Source organism: Eleutherodactylus coqui, chromosome 2, assembly GCF_035609145.1.
Source record: "Eleutherodactylus coqui strain aEleCoq1 chromosome 2, aEleCoq1.hap1, whole genome shotgun sequence".
In the NCBI taxonomy this organism is placed as follows: Eukaryota; Metazoa; Chordata; class Amphibia; order Anura; family Eleutherodactylidae; genus Eleutherodactylus; species Eleutherodactylus coqui.
The window spans coordinates 235,627,349-235,644,873 of NC_089838.1; the positions used below are offsets into that span (position 1 = coordinate 235,627,349).

Consider the following 17,525-nt stretch of genomic DNA (forward strand, 5'->3'; position numbering starts at 1 on the left):
TGCTGGAGGCGGGGAATTTCAATCCCCGTCACTAGCAAGATGCTCTGCCGGTTTGACATGTGCCCAGCAGTCTGCACGGAAGTCCGAAGACCGGCCTCCCCAGGACACCGACGGCATCTGCAAGGTTATTATTGATTTGTTTTTCTCTCAGGTAGTGTAGCTAGGGCGTTTAACGCTGCCAAAAACGTGGTACTGGATTTACATTGATTCCTACGGAAATAATTGCCTCAAGTTTCATTGGTTTTAAGTTCAGCCGATTGCTTTCAGACGGATTACCACAAAACTAGAGGTTTGTCTGAACTATATACACTAACCCCACCATGTAATAGAGCATGTGTAAAGTTATATATTTACAGGTTAGATTAAAGGGAACCTGTCACCCACTATGGACACCATAGGCTGCTAGCAGACGGCCGCGTCGGATCCCGCTGCGAGAATTCTCAGTGCGGGTCTAGCCAGCTCCTGCGGCTCCGGCTCTCTGATCTGCCGTCCAGCCGGCGCATGCACAGAGTGGAGCCGGCGGCACGGGAGTGACATTTCTGTGTGGGCCTCTGCGAGACCTGCACAGAAATAGAACATACCGCCATTTGTTTTCCACGTGTGATTTCACGCTGACAAATCGCGGTTTCTAATGCAATCCTATGGCAGCGTCCACAGGCGGAAATTCTGCGGGAAATCCCGCCGCGGAATTTCCGCCCATGTGCAGGGGGCCATAAACTAAGTTCAACTAGAGAAATGAAGCAAAAACGGATTTCACCAATCAGACGTCACCTGTGATCACTGGGGGTAACTGCACTGTAATCACTATCAATGTGTAGAACTAGTATCCTGGGTAACAAGCATTCAAAACCCGTATGTAACCCAAAATAGTATAAATGAAAACCAATTAATTCCGCAAAAATCAAGCCCTCACATGGCTCTGTTGATAGGAAAATATAAAAGTGATGGCTCTGAGAATATGGGGAGCTCAGAGTTCCATAGTGCAAGAAAAATCATATCTATTTGCTATCACCATAATCCTGCCATAATTTATAATTATAATTACTTGCCTTGTTTTAACCGTCATTACCTGGGTTTGCGGGGGATCTTCGCCTGGTGGCACCTTCACAAAAACTAGTTGAGTGCCCCTCACTATAGAACAGGGAGCAGATTTATGGGGGCATTCTGACACTGTTCATGGGGAAGCTCTGACAATACTAAGGCGACCAGATTTTCCTAGGGTTAAAGCGAGACAAAGGGGTGTGGGCAGGAGGCGGGGCTTATCACTATATATGATTTTACCTCCGTCGTTATGAAAAGTACGGGGCCGGTTCAGAAAAAGACAGAGCAAATTCCACAGCATTTCTGCATCCAAAAAACAGTCAAAATACATACCATTGGTGCGGATTTTAACCTGTAATCAGCCACGTATCTGCAGCTGATGTCATACCATGCAGCGCTCCCCCTCATCTCCTCCTTTGGCTTCCCGCTGTCAGCGCTCCCCAGCTTCCGTTTCCCAGCAGCCTGGAGTGGCCTCACCTGACCAGCGGTGCCCCACCTGACCATGCTGCTGGGAATCGGAAGCTAGGGAACGCTGACAGCGGGAAGCCTTACGGAGGAGGTGAGGGGAGCTCTGCAAAGTATGAAATCCGCTGTGGATATGCAACTGATTTCCAGGCAAAATCTGCACCAATGGCACAGATTTTGGCCCAGTGTCAATGGAGAAAATACACCCTTTCCAATCCAATGTTGGGCCTGCCCCGACATCATCATTTCCCTCCACAGCTCCGATGTCGGGACAGGCCCAACACTGCAGTGCAGGAGTGCATCTGCACCCGATCATCAGACACATCGGGTGCAGATACACTCCTGCACTGATCCTCATCGAGGACCCCCGAGGAGAAGGCAGAAAGGGTTTTTAACCCATTGAAGCCAATGATAGCAATCTGGATCCGCGGCACGGACGGAAGAAAGAAGATCCGGCCACGACAGAGGAGAGCCCCGCAGTGTCCGGACCAAGGGGAATCCGCTTCAGGATTCTGCACAGGGAAACCATGCAGGCCCGTGGACATGAGGCCCAAAACTGTTTTTTTAGATGCGTAATTTGCTGCGGAAATTTCCACTGCGGACATTCCGCAGCATTTCCGACACTTGTAAACATCTGCTAAGTCAGCCTGAGATATGCCGCCACGTGCAGAGTGGCCTCACTACTAATAGTGCTCCCCTATACCAGCCCCGGCAATAATAGTGACCCCCACAGTAGCCCAGTAGAATTAGCGTCCCCCTATACCAGCCCCAGCAATAATAATAACCCCCACAGTATCCCCAATAGTATTATCACTCCCCCTATACCAGCCCCAGTAATAATAGTGACCTTCCACAGTAGTCCTAGTAGTTACCGTGAGCCCCCACAGTAGCCCCAGTAACAGTGACCCCACACAGTAGCCCCAGCAATAATAGTGCCCCCCCCCCCACACAGTAGCCCCAACAATAATAGTGACCCTCGCACAGTAGTCCCAGCAATAATAGTGACCCCCACAGTAGCTCCAGTAGTAAAAATGCCCCCCCCCCCCACAGTAGCCCCAGCAATAATAATGACCCCCCACAGTAGCCTCAACAATAATAGTGAGCTCAATATGCTTGATATATCATTGTATTTTTCCAAGATGATTCGTTTCTGTATTATTTTATTAGGATTATTTCTTTCTTTTTTATTGAATGGTAGTGGCAAATATTTGCAAAAATTTAAAATAAAAAAAGATGTTTGGAAAAAAACCCCCAATAATAGTTAGCCCCACAGTAGCCCCAGTAATAATAGCCCCCCCCCCCCCCCCCCCCACAATAGGCCTGGCCTTCACAGCACTGCTGTCGGCGTCAGTGTGTGCGCACATAGCAGCGCCTCCTTCCCTCTCTTGCATTAACAAAGAGGAAAGGTGAGGTGACGAAGATCCCGGATGCACACATTGCCGTCAGCGTGTGCATCTGGCCCGCAGTGCTGCAGAGTGATTACCAGCCCGGGAGCTGCAGCACCCCGACCGGTAATCACTATAATGGTGACCCGACGTCCCAAAAGCAGGACAAAAATGGGACAAATGGCTCTCCCGCTGGGGTCCCGGCAGAAAGTGGGATACAGGATCCCAAAGTGGGACTGTCCTGCCTAAATCAGTCTGGTCGCCTTGTCACATTAGGGCCAGCACTGCAGCCTGGTGCCATGAAGTAAATGACACTGATGAGCCCAGGAACCTCACAGCAGGGTTGCCAACCGCCCAGAAGTTCCTGGACAGTCCGTAAAAATAAGGCACTTTTTTCCAGTGTCTGAGAAAGATATTCGCCATGTCTGAGTGTTTTGGGGGTTCTTGGGCGAGTTATTATGTCTGTAATTAGTGTGCATTTACAGCTCACACTGAACACTGAGCTCCTCTCAGAACCTTCTCTGCAGACACAGAATCAGGTTTGGTTTTCTGACGTGTCTGTAAGAAATATTGTCTTTCCCTGATTTTTGGATAAGTTGTCTAGGAATATACAATGTTCATGCTGGCAGCCCTGCTCAGGAGTGCAGGCAGGTGAGGGCACAGCACTGGGAGGGCTGCCCTCCACACATGGAACTCGGGCGCCCTCCACATGCCCCACACTTCTCTAACGAACAGCTCCTCTTCCCGCCCAGTAAAGCAGCCAATCAGCTCGGGCAGTGGGCGGAGCTAAAACCAGGAAGGTACGAGTAGTGGGCAGAGCCCCAGCCTGCTCAGAGCCTGTGCCCCCTGCTTGCACTGTCTGGCTGTGTGTGCCAAGGTAAGTCTGTGCTGGCTTCACTCCAGTATATGCATTGTTCATGAGCTCTGTCTATAGACCAGTGCATCTGTGTAGTACAGTGCTGATCCATGCCAGTACTTGTCACTAACCATGTGCAGAACTGAAAGTACCTGCATGCTATTTAAATATAAGTGATGGAACTTGCAAGCCATTAGTGATTGTATTGCTGGTATTTGTAGTTCCACATTACATGGTAAGTTTTTAACTGCTTACAGTGTTTTTTTGTAGCAATAATTAGTTATTGATGAGATACCGGTATTTAGAAAAGTCAAGAACAATCCTATTTTGCTTTGATGTCAGCCCAGATCTGTCAAATAATGTGCCAGAATATAGGAGGTGGCAGTACGGGGTGTCTCTGGTAGAATTATTAGACTATAATTATGAGAATTCTATAATGGGGCCAAAAAAGGAGCAGATTGACTTTAATGCCAGCAAAATTCTTTGTCTTCCCAATCATTTCATAAGTAGTGGAGTTGCTGCACTTTGCGCTGGGGTCCTGAGTTCAAATCCCACCAAGGACAATATCTGCACAGAGTTGTATGTTCTCTTCGTGTCTGCATGGATTTCCTCCCGGTGCTCCAGCTTCCTCCAACATTCCAAAAACATAAAGATATGTGAATATAGATTGCGAGCCCCAATAGGGACGGAACCCAGTATCAGGTGATGCAATATGCATGTGCTATATAAGTAAGGCCGGCTGCACATGGATGGATTTGCATTGCGGAATCTGAAGCGGGCATCTGGCTCCGGATTCTGCAGCAAATACCGCCCATAGCATGCTATGGAAAAGCGTTTTTTCCTGTACACGAGTGTGAGCCTAGCCTGACTCCCACTAATGTCACAACCTACCCTTCTAACGCCATATACTACACACATCTGCATCCTCTTGTGTTTCCACTCATGTATTCTTCTTTTTCATTAAATTCTTCATTTTATGAATTTTTACAATCAACAGGAAAAGTAAGTACGGTAATATACGAGTCAAATGGATAGCGTACATTAATGCATACACTATAAGGTGTGTATAAGATACAACATCAAATTAGGTCACCATACAATAAACCCTACCTTTTAGTTTTTTTTTTATTGGAACAAGGATTAACTCATTCTAATAATCTTAACCTTTTCAGGACCAAACACCGTAAAGTTATGACGCTCGGTTCTGGGCTTTAATCCCAGCCGATATCAAAAACATGGTGCGGGATTAAAGCATCAGCTCCTACAATCAAGCAGGACCTGGTCAGGTCCTTGGCTGTCAGACACAGCCACGGACCCAGAAAAGAAGGTACCAGCATTTTTTCGAGGCTACATAATGCTCAATGAGCACTATGTACTAAAAAGTGAAAGTTGAAGTGTTAGTTTCGCTATGCGACCTGTCAATCATGTGACCTCCGGGAGCCCTCTGTCACAGCAGAGCTGCAGAGTCCTAGTAGACCCTGATCAGCTCTGTTAGTGACTATTGTGACTGCAGAGGAGGTTTTTTCCTGTAACTGGGGCTCCTATGGATGCCCCAGCTACAGTGGAAAAGTGTGAAATTAGGGGAAGAAAAAGAGCATGTGAATAGGTCTTATATGACATCGTTAGGGACATAGGTGTTAAAAAAATAGTTACAAAGATAAGTAACAAAGTTACAGGAAAAAAAAATGTAAAAAAAAAAATATATATATATATCTCTAAAAAAGAAAATGACCCACTGCTGACACCAACCAAAACTTAGCCATGTGTGCCCTGCAATCCAAAACTATACAAATTACATATGAAAATGTCCAAAACAAAATAAGGAACCCATTCCCATACTTTATTATAGCGCAAATATGCAAATTAAAAAAAAAATCATTTTTACCCCCAATAAAAGTAAGGCTGCATGCACACGGGCTGGTCGGATTTCGCATGCAGAATCCCACAGCGGAATCCAGCGCTGCCAGCACACCTGCTTTCCGTTTGCTTCATCTATACTGCAGATGGTCCGCACAGCTCGCCGTCGGACATGCGCAGTACAGATTTTTTTTATTTTAAAGAAGCTTTTCCTTAGAGCTCCTACCCACTTGCGACTTTTTTTTTAAAGGATGAGATATCGCAGCGTTAAAAAAACCACAAGTAGGTAGGAGCTCTAAATCTTCATGCTGCTGCTTTAACTTGGCACGTTCCCCAATCCTTACTAAATCATTACTCATACTATAAAAGTATTACAATTAATGTAACAGTCTGACAATCTGTAGCGGTTTTTGCAATATCACAATGTTGCAATGAGTCCTCTTACAATATACTTCCTTATGACGCTTTCAGCCAAGATCATACTGATTCACAGCATGATGTGATGGTAGTACTTGTACTTCCTTACAACAGCGAATATCAGGGGCGTAGCTGAAGGTTCATGGGCCTTGGTGCAAAAGTTCAGTTTGGGCTTCCCCTCCTTCCCCATGCTACATCTTTCACTGTTGCTAGCCGTGGCCAGTCTATAACTTTCATCTGCATTACTGGACGTGTTTCCTCTAAGGCGATATTTACACGGTCAAGTGAGATATTGATTCAAGAAACTTGGACTGATATCATGCTTGTAAACATGCTATTTTACCCACTTAGGCCGCCTGCAGACGTCCGGGTCGGATCCGGCTGCGAGAATTCTCGCAGCGGGACCCGACCCGAGCGCCTGCAGAGAGCAGCGTGACACTCACCTGCTCCCGCGGCCCCTGCTCTTTTATGTGCCCGCTGCTGGGCCGCCGGCGCATGTGCAGAGCGGAGCCGGCGGCCGGTGAGTGACGTTTCTGTGCGGGGCTCTGCGAGAGCAGCACAGAAATAGAGCATGCCGCGATTTGTTTGCTGCTGGGATTTCGCGCGGCCAAATCACGGACGTCTGTATAGGATTGCGTTTTTAACGCAATCCTATGACAGCTTCCAGGGGCGGAAATTCCGCGGAACAATCCCGCCGCGAAATTTCCGCCCGTCTGCAGGCAGCCTATGTGTTTTGTAAGAAGAATGCATCTCATATCTACTCACACATTGTTTATTAATGCGAAAATCACGTTTCAATATGAATTTTTGTTCTTAAATTACATTGCATTCACATCTACATGGAAGTGCAATGTGTTTTTTTTCTTTTCTTTCTCTACCCCTGTCAACATGCTCCTATAGAAAATAATGGGGGATATCACCCAAAAAACAGAACATGCTACAATTTTTCTATCTCAGTCTGATAGAAAAATCGCCCATGTGTATAAAAGCGTAGAAAATAATGGCTAATTATTTCCATGTGCGTTCCATTCATAGCACTGTTGAAGGGAACTCGTGAGAAGAAATAGGCTGTGGAAATACGTCATAAGTCTTAGTAGCTAGCAAGCAGGGCAATTAGGGACCTGGGCACTTCTCATTCTAAGTTGAGCAATACAGAAATACAATAAATAAAAAGTAACATACGGCACCCTAATTATTAGCTATAAAACAGCCATATCCACTATTCCACAAAACATGCAGGCGAACAGTATTAAAGGGGTTTTCCAATTAAATAAATCAGAAGTCACTTTCCTGCATCCTAACCATATTCATCATATTCTCTGTAAGGTGAAAAAAGCTGTCTGGCTGTTAGACCAGGGCTACACAAGAACGGATTTGAATTGCGGATTCGCAATCACTGTCTGCGTGGAAGATACACAGTAAAATGCAGGCATTGAAAGGCATATATTTTCTAATCTTCTTTCACACTCACAGATACGAATTGTGGATTCTGCGAACGGAAGAAAAATCGCAGCATGCTCTATTTTAACATGGATGTCCTCAATAGATGTCTGTGGATGCGAGCGATCCACAGCCCATACGCAATTAACATTGCGTATGAGTGTCAGAAACACTTGCAGCTTGAGCAGAGAATAGGTAAAAAAGCTGGAATGCCGGCTGGAGGGGAGAGAGAGATCTTTCGCGCGGATGATATGCTGTGCATACGCGTACGTCTGCATGGAAAACCTCACGCATCTGTGATTATTCCCAATTATTTTCCACGAAAGACCATCTTCTGCTGTGGAAATCCGCGTACGGAATCTCACCCGTTCGTGTGAGCCCGGCCTTACCTGACTCTGTACTGTGCACTATTTATTCTCAACCTAACACTCAAACACTGAGGCATGTCTGTGTGTGTCCTGACATTTTCTGTGCATGCCTGGTTTTCGTTCCCTGCTGTCAGAAAACAGGGCAAATCCTTTTCTACTTGCATACGTAGAGCCAGCTATTTAATGTGCCGCGTCTGCGCATGCAGAAAACACCACTCTGAAGCAGTACATCACTGCTGACATTTTCTTGACAAGGCAGTGCTGAGGAGGCTGTACGGCAGTGTTCCCCAACTCCAGTCCTGGGGGACCGCCAACAGGTCAGGTTTTCAGGATTTCCTCAGTGTTGCACAGGTGATGTAATTATTGTCAGTGCCTCACACATTGCCACAGGTGTTCTTACCATAGGATATCCTGAAAACATGACCTGTTGGTGGTCCCTGAGGACTGGAGTTGGGGACCCCTGCTGTACGGCATATGACCCATCGACGTGACATCAGTACTACCAGATCAAAAGCACTTCAAGCATTGGAAGCAGTTTATCATTAGTAAACAGGTGCTAGCAAACTTTTGTTTTTTTTTAATGATCTCATAATAAAGGATGAATGTCTTTTTCACCCTAATGAGCTTGTTTCTGCTGTCAGATCCAAACAGCTCTGTGGGGGTCCTATGACAACCAGAGGAGCCACAGAACCCAGGTTTTTCTTTTCTTGTGTGCACATAATTTTTGCATGATTAGGTCCCTTGTGTGAATGGGCCCTAAAGCTCCACATTTGATTATTTTTGCCTGCATAGTCAGCAAGTTAGAAAGCTGACAACAATCTCATATGTATGGCTGGCTGATTCCCTCACATAGTCTTCAAACAATCAAATGTCAAGCTTCACTTGAACCAGGTAATAAGGGTCCTTGCACTAAACAGAGTTGTATGTATTGATGATCCTGCCCATGATCCTATTAGGGCACCTTCACACTGGTGATGAAATCGCATGATTTCCCAGCGCTGTGAGAAATGGCAAAATTATGAAGCCAATGGCTTCCAGTGACTCCATTCACATGTGCAATGTTTTAACAGTTTTGATGCAGCGTTGAAACAAAATCGCAGCATGTCCATTGTTTTTGCGATCTTGCTCATTGTTTCCAATGGGACCGGCGGCCCCATTTAAATCAATGGGAGATGATTGCAATCCTCTACCACTGCTGTGACAGCAGTGGCAGGGGACTCACCTCGGGGATGACTTTTGGGTGGGTTTGGGGGGGCTTGAAATATAAGCCCTACCCCGAAAATAGTCCATAAGGGCTGCCACACTTGCGTTTGCGTTTTTTGTTAACGCGAATGTCAATGGGACTTTCTAATGTTAAAAACGCAACGCAATGCAACTTGCGTTTTTGGTGCATTGCATTTTTAACATTAGCTGTAACTGTAGAAAAAAAAATTAAAAAATAATAATACATCACCTTTAGAAGCGCTATCATCTCCGATGCATCTCACAGCAGGTCCCTGGCACTCTTCTTCTGCTTCTCTTCTGGCTGGGGATTGAAAAATCTCCACCTCCTAAAAGCACTGCCTCTGATTGGCTGAGTGCTGTGACCAATCAGAGGCAGCGCTCAGCCATTCATTGCATGACAGCTGAGCCAATCAGAGGCAGCACTTTCAGGAGGCAGGGGTTTTACAATCCCGGCCAGAAGAGAAGCAGTAGAAGAGTGCCAGGGACCTGCTAGAAGACACACCGGAGATGATAGCACTTCTAAAGGTGATTTATTATTATTATTTTTTTTCTACAGTTATGGACTATTTTCGGGGTAGGGCTTACATTTCAAGCACCCCCACCCCTGAAAATCCCCCTGCAAGGATTCTCCTGCCCCTGCTGTCACAGCAGTGACAGAGGATGGCGATCATCTATTGATTTCTTTTTTTTTTTTAAAGGAACGTTTATTTAGTCAAAATAGGCAAATATAGAGAAACAGCAGACATCATAAAGAATGCACACCTTGCTAATACATCACAGTACATGAGAACTGAAAAAAAAAAGATGACAAAAGTGAAAACACTGAGTGTCTCATATTCGTGTGCATTTTTCATAAAACATAATACTTGGCTGTTCATTTTCACATTTATTTATCATCTACCTATAATGGAACAAACCCAAACCAGGGAGGGCTCCTAGCCTCAGAGCCCCAAAACACCAGGAAAAAAAGAAAAACAAGACAAAACAAACAAAAAAAAGGGACAAAAAATAGAACACCTGCCCCTCCCCAAAACTTTAACCCTTCCCCTTTAAACAACAACCCTGCGCGACTCTTAAAGAAAAAAGAATTAGCCTAAATAGTAGATCAGTTCAAGTGGGTATCCCTCACCATATCCATTCCCAATATCTAGACAGGCATCTCTGCTGCTGTTGCCGGACAGTTCACCCAGCCCCCCCCTAAACTTTGTCAAACTTCTCAGGACATCCCCTGGCCATATAAGTCAGTTTATACATTGGAAGCACAGAGTTCACCGCATCTATTGATTTAAATGGGGCTGGCGGTGCTGCAACTGGCCCCATTGAAATCAATGGGAGAAGATCACTATCTCCTGCGTGTGACAGTCCTGCTGGGATGGGAGGCTGTATTCCAACAAAAATGCCTTGCATCCAGGGCTTCAGAAGGATTGCGAGAGCGTTATTGGGGCATCAATCACATCCTGATATCGCTCTCGCCAGTGTGCAGGAGCCCTTAGATGTATTTTAGAGCATCATGACCATTTTGGCTGGAACCTGCACCAGGCCAGCGCTCATCTTTTGCCTGAGTAGACTCATCATGCACATTTAGTCGTACAGACATACTAATGGACGCATTGGCCATTTTAGTTGCAGGCCTAAATATTTTTGGGCTGACATTTATTTCTGTGTCTAATTACATTCAAGCGCTCATTTTTCAGTGAACCTGAGTAAGGCTAGTTTCATATGAGCAATTGCGATTTTTCTCGAGCCAAAATTGCGTCTTTGTTCCCGCGATTTTTTTTTTTTGCGTCAGCTATGCTTTTTTTCTTTTTAGAAAAGTCTTGCATTGCATTGCTGACACCCATGATAAGATTGCACGATAAAAACGCGCAATTTTGTATCACAAATGTCAATAGGACTTTCTAATGTTAAAATCGTAACGCGGGTTTGTTGCAATGCGATAAAAAGGAGGCTCCATAGGGAAACATGGGAGATAAAACTATTTGGTAATTATGGCAGATGTCGCAGCTACACTGGCTGACAGGTTTTCCACAGGATGCAGATATCATGTCTACTATGTTCTCTAAGAAGCGAACTCTGCAGACCCCAGATCCTTCCTCTAATTCTGGCGAAACGCCGAATTTTATGCACTGTTTTATGACGAGTACTTGAGGAAAAACGTTGAGTCATTGTGAGTCGGCTTCAGCTTCTTGTACGTCCATATTTAGCTACAACACTTTGGATGTGCTGCACTTTTCGTGCTGCAATCAACAAACTGCCACGGGGCCTTACCTTTAGGCTACACTAGCATGAATCTCACACGGGTTTTGGGCTTTGTGAGACGTGCCAAATATGAACTCCATTGGAGTCATACCCATGAGGCTAACTTCACACAGGCAAGCGCGATATGGGGCCGTGAATCCGACCCCCATATCCCGCTCCCCACCATGTGAATTCCCCGAGGATGCGAGCTGTTTTCATGTCAAAACAGCCTCGCATCGCTTCGGGGAAGAAGAGAATCCTCCGCTACTGCTGTCAGCCACGGCGGAGGATTGCATAGTTTCTCTCATTGTTTTCAGTGGGAGACCTCGCATCATGAACACCTAGCACGTGGCGCGATGCTACCGCTGGCCTCATTGACAACAATGGGTGCTGCGATTACTGTGGGGTTTTTTTGCGCCTCTTGAAATACATTTGCCCATTTTTTTTCAATGGAACAGTCAAACACATTGCATTCCATGCGATATGATGTTTCCCATTGACATCAACGGGAAACACTTGCCGATACTCTGACGCGCATGAACCAAGCCTCAGGAGAACAGAATTTCAGAGAAGTGATGCCAGATGTTTTTGAATGAAAAATGCCTCGCATCCGCTGGTGAAAAGCGCAAGATCGGGCCGGGTTTCTTGGCCCAATATCGCGCACGCCCGTGTGAATTTAGCTTAAGTTCTACATTCCACGTCGCTTTTTTAATCCACAATTTTGGATTCGATTCACATTTTCATGGTCACAGTAGATCGCACTGCAGTATTGTGCATTATTGCAGTGGCATTATTGCAGTGGCGTGATTACATGCTGTGTAATTATCCCATGATTTACTGTAGGTTTGCAAAAAAATCCATTAATGTTGACATATGAAGCAGGATATACAAATGTGCACCCTGTAGGCTCGCAGGCTATCGAGTGTTCCCATCTTGTAGTTTTACAGCATATTGCCAGATTTGGGACCCCATACCGCTCCCAAGAATGAAGGGACTGAAGTTGCTTCAGCTTTTTCCTTGCATAGTGTGCAACCATCCGTTTGCTATACATGGAACTACAGCATTGCTCCATTCCAGCGAACAAGGCAGTTTTCCCACCTTTAGCTTAATCTAAGGATTATAAGGTGTCGGGCTGCCATCACTGTCCACGGGTGGATCGAATTCCGTATGGTATGCCGGAGCCCGCAGCGAGTCTTCATTTTCTTCACTGCAGATGTGTGCAGAAGCACTGGCCGGGGGCCAGCAGGGAGGGGGGGGGGGGGAGAGAGAGAGATCTCTCGAGCTTTCCCCCCGCCACCCCCGCACATGCTGCTTCGGCGAGTACACAGTTACTCGATAAGTAGCAGCCTTAAACGAGCGTGCTCGCTCATCTCTAATTACAAGTTGAACAGTTGCATGACTAAAGCAAACCTACCCTGTACATGTGTATGTTAAATCTCCGTAGCCTATATTGGTGCGTATTACAATACATATAAAAATAGGACATAGTGCATTTTTACTTTCACATATGTGAAAAAAACATAGGTGGTTGTGGCCCAATAGAAATCAATGGGCTTTTAGTACCGCGTATTACATGCATGAAAAATATGCACACAGTACGCGGGCAACATACGCCCCTGTGAGTGAGCCCTTACATAGCAACTTATATCTGTGTTGTAAAGGGTCCTTCAAACAAAGTGGCCCACATTTACTAAGGCTTCATGTCCACGGGCGGATTTGATTTGCGGAATCCGCACGTAGGTACCCACACGGAACATCGAAAATTCAAGCCACCCATAAGGGAAGCATGGGCGTCCGCACCTCAATTAAAACATGCGGATTTGTTTTTCGGATTCCACATGTGGAAAACAAATTGCAGCATGCTCCATTTTAGGCCTCATGTCCACGGGGAAAATCGGGCCCGCTACGGATTCTACATGTAGAATCTGCAGCGGGTCCCTCCTGCCCCGCGGACATGAGCGCTGAAAATACAAATAAATGAGAATAAACTTACCTCCGATCCGCTCCGTTTCTTCTCTTCGCGGCGGCGCCATCTTCTCTCGTCGCGGCCGGATCTTCATTCTTCGGCTCGGCGGATGTGCACGATGACGTCGGTGACGTGCCCCGCGCATGCGCCGGGCCGAAGCAAAATGATCCGGCCGCGGCTGAGAGAGGATGGCGCGGCGCCGAAGAGAAAAACCGGAGCGGGTAAGTAAAATGTGATTTTTGTGTCCCGCGGATCCGGACGGCTTCCATAGGCTTCAATAGAAGCCCGCGGGAGCCGTCCCCGCGGGAGACCCGCATGAAAATGGAGCATGGTCCGGATTTCTTCATGCTCCATTTTTTTTAAAATCACTTTTATTGACGATCCGCGGGTATTTATCTACCCGCGGGTGGTCACTGCATCCCTATGGGGTGCGGATCCGCGCGCGGGAGAAGAGTTAAAATCCGCTGCGGATTTTAATTCTTCTTTTCCCCGTGGACATGAGCCCTTAGGGTGGATTCCGTGCGGACGAATTCCATTGAATTTAATAGAAGCCACTCGATCCGCGGCCCATCCGCAATGGGCTGTGGATTACACAGGAAAGCAGGGATTTAAAGAAAGGGGAAAAAAAGCTGTACAGCACATGTGTGACGACCAGCACTTCCGAACACATCTGTAGTACAAAAAATAGAAGACCCGGACAGGTACGCAGGCTTCTCGGCTGCGGGCAGGGTTCAGATTCCGCTACGGGCTCCTGCATGCGGAATACGATCTGCCCGTGGACATGAGGCCTAAAAGTACTCTATTCTACACCAGTCACAATGGAGCTGGTTAGTTTGCAAGATTTGAACTGAATTTATTAATGGATGCATTTTAAACTCTCTGTGAGGCCAAAAAAAGTTTTACGTTTGTTATGAGAAAATCTAAATGTGTGCCAAGATTTTGTGCAATTTCTCTTTGTTCCACTTTAACATATTAATAAATGTGGCCCGCCGATGAATGTAGCTGCTATATTGTGTGATGGCCGTTCTCATAAAGGTGCTGTAATAATCCGAGCACTGTTCATTACAAGTAATAGTGTTTATGTGAATCACATGACCTCTCTCTCTTTTTTTTTTTTTATGGATGTGAACGTGCAGGAAAGCACAGCTTACAGTAGTGTCGTCATAAGCAATGGTGAAAAGAATGGTACAACATATAAGTCAAGTACTTGGGACTTGTATGAACATCCTGTGTATGAATGACTCAATGACTTGCAAAGTAAACTTCTCTTATTCTGCGCAGGGGTCTTGCATGCATAATACGCTATACCAGCTTGCCATAGTCAGCCATGTAGCCGCTCACATGACTTGTGCAAAATAAATCACAGCATGTTCTATCTTGGCGCGTATTACGCATTCATACACACCAAGGTAGTACATGGTTATGGGCAGCAGGCAGCCAGTATGCCATGTCATTGCGTATGGCTGCATGTCACATATGTATATCTGCCAGCCTGCACGTTTGCAGAGTATTCTTATGTGAGCCAGGCCTAACATTGATAGTACCTTATACTTAAGGTGCGTTATAGACTAGTGTTTCCCAAGCCTTTCAATTTTAGGGCACCCCTGGGAATTTTTTATTTTTTTTTACTGTGTGCCAACCCTACCAAAAAAAGGGGGTGTGGGCAGGGGCATGGCCTATCACAACGTATAATTTTTTACCTCTAATATTCCAGGCCCTTGGCAGCCTCTATTGAGTGCAGCGTCATTGGCCAATTTTGCAACTGACCAGCGGTGCGGTGCTCACTAGAGGCCGCTGGGTGTCTGGTGAAAGAGGCGCAATTGACAAGTCCCATTGACATTCACGTTAAAAAAACACAGTGATATCGCATGGGGAAAAAAACGCGCAAGAAAAACGCAGGTGTGCAAGAGCCCTAAAATCACCTGTATTTTAAATCCACAGCATGTCAATTTTTGCTTCGGAATTCTGCAACGTGAAATAACCCGCAGCTTGTTCTATTTGCAGCGGGAATACGCGCAGCCGGCTTCCATTGTAGTCAATGGAAGCCGGCCGTCACGCTATACTTCTGCTGTAGCACAGCAAAAGTATTGCGTGAATACGCTTCCCCGCCCACCGCCGGCCATGTCATATGACAATGCCGCCGCGTCATGTGGGACTCGCACCCAGTTCCGGAGGTGATCATGGGGTCTTTGGGGGGCGCTGTGATGGACTCCGTTGCGGTTTTCCGCTGACGGAGTCTGTCACGGCCGTGGGCATGAGGCTTAGATGTGCATTTACATGCAGATCTTGACACAGATTTTGATGTGGATGTGGACCAAAATCCACAGCCGATAATCCTCTACATGTGATTGTAGCCTTGCATGATCTGTAGTAAAGTGTGGTCCCTGAAAGATGTTCTCAAGGTTGTGAGAGTCCAGTATGTTTCTGCTGCAGGCTTATGCACACACCTGACCACAGACGTAGCGGTTTTCACTTGGGTATGCTTACTGTGGTATGCACTTATTTATTTATGCACAGTCCGTATATAGAAAATCCCAGCATGCTCTATCAGATGCCATATGTCTGATCAGGTTTTACTCTAGATTCACTATTTCTGTGCTTTTAGAGAGGCCATTGGCCCAAAATTGATCACCCAGTATGGAAACCTGCAATACAGTGCACAACAGAGTTCTGTATTACACACCACATTGTATATTGAAATACACACATGTGATTGAGACCTTATATAGTATATAAGCCTGGAGTTGGGATCCTATGGATATATCATGACCATTCAGCACCTTATAGAAATGAAAAATGAAGCAGCACTATACTAGTCGGAGTTGGAGAAACTTGGATGCAAGCACAGTCCTAGACTTCACACAGATGGGTTGCGTTTTATTTTTTTTTCTTCTTGGATGTCTTTACATGCCAGTCATAGATATGGACCCTCACTGATCAGATATTGATGACCTATACTGAGGATAGGTCATCAATACTTTAGTCCTGGAAAACCCCTTTAATAACTGTACTAAAATAGTGACTCTACTGGAATTGCCCATCTACTGTAGCTTAGACCTAAATGACTACTTGCTTTCTGCAGGTAGAAAGTAGCTGTAATAAGAAAAATTGGGAAAGCAGGAAATGGGTTCTGTGTTGAGGGTGAACCAATATATGATTCCACATACAATAAATGAGTGTCCTGTTTTTTTAGACAATGTAGTATTTTAGATGTCTCCTAAATGTGATGATAAAGGTAATGATTACTGACTGGAGATGAGTAAGTACAGGTGAAATGCCCCTTTACCGAGAGAGAACAGTGTGACCTCATGGTCTCAGGAACCACACCTTGTGTAAATGAGTGCCTATTGCCTGTAAATTGCTTAATGGCATGTGATGTCTGTAGACTTTACTGGATTCATATGTAGGGGTAGTAGTGGGCCGGGAAACAATACTACCACTAGCAAAATTGTGCATTACTCTTCCCTCCAGAAGATATACTAGGAAATGTGTGATAATAGTTTTTACATAAAGTTAAAAAAAAAAAAAAAAACCTGCAGAAGTTTTATGGCATACTCTTATGTTGTCTTCACATGGTGGAGTACTGTGGTGGCCACAATCCCCCAAAAAGAACCTCAAAATGTGTGAAGCCTCCCTTGTATAACACTATATCTTCCAATTTACTTAGTTAATGATGAGCTTATGCGGACGTAGGAGTGAATACATTTAGGCCACATTAACATCTACATAAGAAGCTCCATTGGAAGCCTCGGCATAGAATCCTGAGCTATTACGTCCAGAAAATGCTGGAAGGCAGCATGGAAGTTGAACGGCCTATATTATAGTCAATGAGTTCTGTGTGGCACAGTTTTATTCTATCATAGGATAGATCCATTCTGGATGGGATTACTTTTTCCTGCTCCCATAATAGAGTAGGAAAATGGAATTTTCATATAGAAACCAAATGGAATTCCAAACAAAATGCAAATGTGAAAGTGACCCAAGTTGCGTATACTTTTAGGTGTAATATTTTCTATGTGCAATGTATTTCTGGATATATTTAACATACAACACCTCATGTAAATCATAACCATATTATCGAGGATCGTGATAGCAAACCTATGACACACGTGTCAGCACTGACACGCGTGGCCATAGTCGATGACACGCGGCCGCTGTCGGCCGTTCACCCCGTTGGTGAATACTAACGGGCCGCGGCTCCCCTGCTGGTATTCACTAACCAGAGCTACTACCTGTAGCAGAGCTGATCCCGGCGCACACTGTGATGT

At 45.5% G+C, this 17,525-nt stretch overlaps 1 protein-coding gene across 1 annotated transcript in view; it reads left to right on the plus strand.

Moving 5' to 3' along the window:
* The first annotated feature begins 3,671 nt into the window (after nucleotides 1–3,671).
* The window catches only part of SQOR (sulfide quinone oxidoreductase), a 44,242-nt gene continuing 30,388 nt past the window's right edge, over nucleotides 3,672–17,525 (plus strand). Inside the window, exon 1 of the mRNA XM_066592638.1 lies at nucleotides 3,672–3,768. The gene's annotated coding sequence lies outside the window, so the exon portion shown is untranslated. The remainder of the gene's footprint in view (nucleotides 3,769–17,525) is intronic.